We start from the raw sequence: 6,880 nt of genomic DNA on the forward strand, positions 1-6,880 counted from the left end.
GGAGTGGCGGTGCTGGGAGGGCACGGTGCGGAGCTGTCCTGCTGTGCAGCGCAAGGGAAAGTCGACCAGCACCGTTGCTGTCCGAGGACCCTGGAACAGCCCGAGAGACCCTGGAACAGCCACCCCACGGACACCGTGTCACTGCCTCGCAAGGCCACCGCATGCAGGTACGTTTGACTACATCCGGCAGAAGAAATGTAAGCCGAAGGATCAGGGCAAATAGCTGCTTGTCTAGGTTTGTTACCTAGCGACGCACTGGCAAAGCTTTTTATGAACACCCGTACTCGATCGAGTGCGTATTCATTCTGTGAATATTAATTACTGCCAGACCGCGTACGTCACTGATGCTTTAAAGCAAGTCCGTGGCGCTGGGGTAGCACGTGTAGTGGAGGCTAAATGCAATAATACCTCGTTTTGATGTTGTTCTCTTATACGAAAGCACTTGGAGCAGATTAAGACATTTCTCGTCCTATTTTGTTTATTGAGTGGACCCTGATACTGGGGAGAAGCTGCCGTGAAGCAGACCTAGTAGTCAGCTTCCTTAGAGAAGGCGTCTTGTCCTGTATTTGAGGGCTTCCGGTACGTTTTGACAGACAGTAGTGAGTGACGGGTTTCCTTTGGACCCCCCAGGGAGCAGAAAGTTCTGCCGGGAAGGCAAAATGTTTCTTGCGGCTGGGTTGGAAGAAGCTGGCTGCTGATGCAAGGCAGTGACAATTCTGGGGAGTCGCGGGAAGTTCTGAAAAGACGGTCGTTCCCTTTGCTAGAAGGCTATGCACTTCGGTTCCTAATAGCTGTAGTAATGAAGCCAGGTAAGCGTTCGGGAGGAGCCCAAGCCACTTTTGCCTAGCGAGTATTTGCAAGGGGGGCAGGAAAGCGCTGCGCCCTGCTCCTTGCTGCCCTCGCGTGTCTGAAAGGCGGCACTGCACGCGGGAGGGGGCGCGCTCACGGCTGCCCTCGCGTGTCGACAAGGCAGCACTGCAGCCGCCGGCGGCCACCGCTGCGTACGGAGACCGTTGCGGGCAGCCGGCGCACACGCGCGCGCTGCCGGTCGCCGCGTTGGCCGCTACTCTGCGCTCTCTCGGGGACGGGTAAGCGCAGGGGCCGCGCTCGTGCCCCCTGCCCGGTGCTCACGGACCGGGAGCGCTTTTCCCGAGAGGGCTTTTCCTTCTCGGTGCTTCCTGGGGGCGCGGGGACGGGCAGTGCCGTCTCGGAGCTGCTCCGCGGCGCTCTCTCCCCGGGGCAGCCCCAGCGCCTGCTCGCTGATGCCCGCCGCTCTCTCGGGCGCGGGCAGAGCAGCCTCGGGGCGCTCGCTGCTCGGCCTGAGCGCCGGGGTGGCGCGGCGGGCTGCGGTTGGCGCGCGGGAGCCGGCCGGCTGCAGCGCGGCGCTGCGACCACGCGAGGGTGGGGCCATTGCGGGTCTGGCCTGCCTCGCGCTGCGCTCCCCCCGCCCCTCGCGCTGCGCTCCCCCCGCCCCTCGCGCTGCGCTCCCCCCGCCCCTCGCGCTGCGCTCCCCCCGCCCCTCGCGCTGCGCTCCCCCCGCCCCTCGCGCTGCGCTCCCCCCCGCCCCTCGCGCTGCGCTCCCCCCCGCCCCTCGCGCTGCGCTCCCCCCCGCCCCTCGCGCTGCGCTCCCCCCCGCCCCTCGCGCTGCGCTCCCCCCGCCCCTCGCGCTCCCCCCGCCCCTCGCGCTGCGCTCCCCCCGCCCCTCGCGCTCCCCCCGCCCCTCGCGCTCCCCCCGCCCCTCTTGCGCGGTCCTTGGCCGGCGCACGCGCGGTGCGGCGGCGCGAGCCCTGGGCGGCCGGCGCACGCGCGGTGCGGCGGCGCGAGCCCTGGGCGGCCGGCGCACGCGCGGTGCGGCGGCGCGAGCCCTGGGCGGCCGGCGCACGCGCGGTGCGGCGGCGCGAGCCCTGGGCGGCCGGCGCACGCGCGGTGCGGCGGCGCGAGCCCTGGGCGGCCGGCGCACGCGCGGTGCGGCGGCGCGAGCCCTGGGCGGCCGGCGCACGCGCGGTGCGGCGGCGCGAGCCCTGGGCGGCCGGCGCACGCGCGGTGCGGCGGCGCGAGCCCTGGGCGGCCGGCGCACGCGCGGTGCGGCGGCGCGAGCCCTGGGCGGCCGGCGCACGCGCGGTGCGGCGGCGCGAGCCCTGGGCGGCCGGCGCACGCGCGGTGCGGCGGCGCGAGCCCTGGGCGGCCGGCGCACGCGCGGTGCGGCGGCGCGAGCCCTGGGCGGCCGGCGCACGCGCGGTGCGGCGGCGCGAGCCCTGGGCGGCCGGCGCACGCGCGGTGCGGCGGCGGGCAAGATGGCGGCGAGCAGGGCGGGTGTTTTGGCTGGACGGCGGCGGGCGACGCAGAGGCGGGCTGGAGTCGAGCATGTGGGGGCCGCGGTGAGGCGAGGTGAGGCGAGCGTGCGCCTTCGGGTGGCCGCGGGTGTCGGGCTGTGTCCTGCCAGCCGGGGCCGTCGCTGCGTGGAGGCGGCGGGGCGGGGGGGGGGGGGAGTCGGGCCCGGCGCCGCGCCGCGCCGCGCCGGGTCTGCGCGGCGCCGGGTCTGCCGGAGCGCGGCTCTGACTCTCCCTTTTGCGTGTGTCGCCTGTAGGGCCCCGGTTCCTCCCCAGCGCGGGCCGGGGCGTGCGCTCGCCCCTGCGGACGCAGCCTGGAGGAGTGTGGGGGGGGTGTCTGCGCGGGGGTCTGGATGTCTCTAGCAGCGGCACGGCAGCCTGATGCCTCCTCTCGTCTGGGACGCGGGGTCCTTGGGGAGTTCCCTGCTGCCTCCTCTGGCGTTCTCTGCGAGCTCATAGATCCCTCCACCTCCTCTCCCCCCCCCCCCCCCCCCCCGCCCCGCTCCCCTGTCTGGTGGGGTGGGAGACCGGTGGCTGCTCCCGCCGAGCTGAGAGCCACGTAGGGCACCCCTGTGTGCTCACTACGCATCTGGGATGGCACCCCTGCCCTGAGGGCCCCGCAGAGTCCCACCCTTCCTGCAACCAGCCCCCCCAGAGCCATTAAACCACCCACAAATCCTGCCCCAACACCCCCACAGGCCCCAAAACGCCTCCGAGCCCTGCCGCAATGTTGTCACTGACTCCAGACCTTCCCCTGCACTCTGTGCAAGGCCCCAAACATTCCTCAAACTGCTGCCAGACCCAGTGCCCGCAGCAGTGAGGCGTTCTAACAAAGATGGGGTGCGATCTGCGTCTCCGCCTCGACTCAGTCCCGCTTTAGAGAAACAGGAACTTAGAGCACTTCCTGGTGAAGAGTGTTGATGGGTGAATGTGCGGATGACAAAGAGACTTTTCTCTCTTTTCTTCTGAGCCGCCTCTCAGAAGCCTCTGTGTGTGCACGATGCGGCTGATCTGGGATAATCGTGCTGTGCGCAGTGCTTAAGGAGAACATTGCCCTAAAATGGAGGGCTAAGGAATAGCCTAAAAAACCTAAAAGGCTCGGGAAGAGCCAAAGAGAACACCGATGGGCTCTGAGAAGCCCCAGTGATGCTAGCGAAAACAGCGTGGCTTTTAGGCACCTCCTCAGAGCAGCAGCAATGTCTCGCTCCAGCCTATGGGGCAATGGGGACTCTTAATTACCGCCTTGAATTACCACAAGTGTTGCAAAAGCAGAAGGGACTAGGGAGCATGCAGAGCAGGTTATGGACTATATGTCAAGTTTAAACAAGCAACAAGCCCCTCTGCAAACAGAAACAGGTTTAGCCCTAAGTAATAGACGAAGGTAGCTGTGAGTAACGTGAAGCGAAGCGGTGACGTCAGTCACCCCGAAAGCCTCGGAGAAGCGCTCTGAAAATCTGGTACCCTCGCGGCCTCGGCAGTCTTTTTGGTTTGTTTGGCAGGGTAGCCCACCGAAGGGGGACATCTCGAAGAGAAGCAGCAAGACCTGGGGATCCGGTGGTTCATTTTGGTCGTCGCCTGTGAGGCCAGCATGCAAGAGTAAGAGGAAGCTAGGAGCAGTCTCAAAAAGGTAATAGGTCTGAAAGGGAGACAGGCAAATCGAGGGCTGTCGTTCCTCCACGTAGTTAAAGACCGAGAGAGTTGTCGGTTAAGCGCATGCATACGAGGGTTTGCGAACAGTAACAATAACACTGAAGCGGAATAAAAATAAGGTTTCGTGGAAGATGGCGTTAGGAAGGTATTAGGCGACGTGCCCGCCTGCCTAATAACCTAGCCCTAATTGCTGTGTGTAACGTTTCCAGACCGTTTACCCTGCAACGTATGGTGCAAAGTGCCGTATTAAGACCTTTCCCTTAAGGAAAAGAAGAAGAAAAAAAGAAAAAAAAGGGGGAAAAAGAAAACAGGGTAAAGAGAAAAAGATCATGCATAAACCTAAGCGTTTCACTGGAAGTAAAACGCGAGTTTATCGCTTCCTTACAGAGATGGAACCGAGGACAGCAAATGCTGACGAGGAGAAGAGACGGACGAGCGTTTGCTTGCGGTTAATACCGAAGGGACGGGATGAAACAAGGAAGCCAGAATGCAGCGGCCCCTCGATATCACCAGGAACTGCTACAGGAGGAGGCGTTCTGGCACGGGTAACTAGGGTAAGTATGGCTAATGACCGTTAGCAGTTATTTCGGCCTCCCCGAGGCAGCGCTGAGGACTGAGTAACCCGTTCCTGCCCTGTGGCTGCTGTTCCCTGTATCTGCCTTAGCTTTGCTTTGGCTGTTTCTCTTTTGTTTTGTTATCGTACGCGCAGCTACGGAAAGGAATAGATGTCATACTTACTTTTTTAGATTAATTGCCACGGCTGAAGTTGAAGAGACCAAGAAACGTAAGCCGCGAAGGGGCACATCTTGAAGAGAGGGGGCTAGACCTAGCGATCCAGTTGTTCGTTTTGGTCGTCGCCTGTGAGGCCAGCATGCAAGAGTAAGAGGAAGCTAGGAGCAGTCTCAAAAAGGTAATAGGTCTGAAAGGGAGACAGGCAAATCGAGGGCTGTCGTTCCTCCACGTAGTTAAAGACCGAGAGAGTTGTCGGTTAAGCGCATGCATACGAGGGTTTGCGAACAGTAACAATAACACTGAAGCGGAATAAAAATAAGGTTTCGTGGAAGATGGCGTTAGGAAGGTATTAGGCGACGTGCCCGCCTGCCTAATAACCTAGCCCTAATTGCTGTGTGTAACGTTTCCAGACCGTTTACCCTGCAACGTATGGTGCAAAGTGCCGTATTAAGACCTTTCCCTTAAGGAAAAGAAGAAGAAAAAAAGAAAAAAAAGGGGGAAAAAGAAAACAGGGTAAAGAGAAAAAGATCATGCATAAACCTAAGCGTTTCACTGGAAGTAAAACGCGAGTTTATTGCTTCCTTACAGAGATGGAACCAAGGACAGCAAATGCTGACGAGGAGAAGAGACGGACGAGCGTTTGCTTGCGGTTAATACCGAAGGGACGGGATGAAACAAGGAAGCCAGAATGCAGCGGCCCCTCGATATCACCAGGAACTGCTACAGGAGGAGGCGTTCTGGCACGGGTAACTAGGGTAAGTATGGCTAATGACCGTTAGCAGTTATTTCGGCCTCCCCGAGGCAGCGCTGAGGACTAAGTAACCTGAGGGGCTCTGGCCTGGGTTGGGGCAGAAGTGCAGGCAGGCGGGATCAGGCATTTTCCTCTCAGCTCTCCGAGCTGAATCCTAGCCCTGAAGGAAAAAGCACTGGGGGGAGGCTACTCGGACACCTGCCATGTCGAGGGCAGGGGCAGGAGCTGACCCTTCCCCGACGGACGGACGTACGGACAGACGCTGGTGCGGCGGTGACTCTTTGGATATCGTAGGTAAGGGGAGGCACGCTGGTGCCGAGCTCCAGGGCGGTTTGCCTGAACACGATGCCTGAGGCAGGAGGTTATGCATTGTGTCCGGGGCTGGGAGCTGGTCCCCGAGTCCCATGTACTTGGGAGTGCCTGCACTTGCCAGGGAGCCCGGTGCTGTTCCCAGAGCTGCGGGGAATTTCCCTTGCGTTGCCTGGACCCTCGGGGCTCTTGGGGGTGTTTCCCCTCATCGCGAGGGCTGCCAGAGCCCCTCCAGGGCTGCGTGAGGTCCCCGAACCGCTCCCGGATTTGCTTTTGGCACTCCGCAGTGTCGCTCGTGTGCCTGGGGCAGCCTGCAGGCGCCATCCTGTCAGCCGCGTTGAGCCCTGCGGCGTGCCTGGTGACCCCTCTGGTGTGCGCCAAGGCCCTTCCTCTGTATTTTGGTCTGCCCCAGAGCCCTGCACTTGCCCTCTGATGCCCTCAGGACCCCTCAGTTCACATTCTGGGTTGCCCCCGAGCCCTCTGCGTGCCTTTCGGTGCGCCCCGTGGCCCCGTGTGTGTTTTGCGGCACGCCGCAGAGGTCTCTGTTTAGCTTTTTCTCCTGTCCTGGAGTTTTCTGGGTGCTTCTGGGTGTGCCCCAGGGCCCTCCTTTTGGTGCCCCCCGAGTCACTCTGTTTGCTCTATCGTTGTTCTTTTTTTTTTTTTTTTTTTTTTTTCTTGACTTGTGTTGCACCCAGAGCTCTCGATTTGTTCTCTTGTGCTCCGCATACTCCCCTTTCCGCACTCTACACCCCAGGCAGGGCTCTCCCTTCAGCTCTCAGCAAGCTGCTGTCAGGAGAGTGGGGGTGCCTCTGCTGCCCTGGCAGCCCCAGCTGTCCCTGAAGGGGCTGATGGCCAGGCCCCCTGCCCAGTTCCTGCAGGCCCACAGCTGCGGGCCCTGGGGCTGGGATGAATGCCAGGGGGAGCTGGGTGGCAGGACAGGCCCCAGGTGGGGCTGATGGCAAGGGCAGGCCCACATTTGGGGGCTGGGGCCGCAGTTGGGGGGAGCTGGCGCTGGGGCAGGAGCTGGGCAGCGGAGCTGCCACGGAGCACGGCCCTTCGGGCCCAGCCCGGCGGCCGCCCCGCGGAGGAGGTGAGCGGGGCCGGGGGA

The 6,880-nt window shown here is 62.5% G+C and overlaps 1 long non-coding RNA gene across 1 annotated transcript; it reads left to right on the forward strand.

The window, feature by feature from the left end:
- Nucleotides 1-4,385: 4,385 nt before the first annotated feature.
- On the forward strand, nt 4,386-6,574 carry LOC135327656 (uncharacterized). The gene is made up of 3 exons (XR_010388085.1): nt 4,386-4,534; nt 4,727-4,890; nt 5,301-6,574. It is a non-coding gene; the product is annotated as an uncharacterized LOC135327656 (long non-coding RNA).
- Nucleotides 6,575-6,880: the final 306 nt, after the last annotated feature.

This window comes from Dromaius novaehollandiae, chromosome 2 (genome assembly GCF_036370855.1).
Source record: "Dromaius novaehollandiae isolate bDroNov1 chromosome 2, bDroNov1.hap1, whole genome shotgun sequence".
Classification (NCBI taxonomy): Eukaryota; Metazoa; Chordata; class Aves; order Casuariiformes; family Dromaiidae; genus Dromaius; species Dromaius novaehollandiae.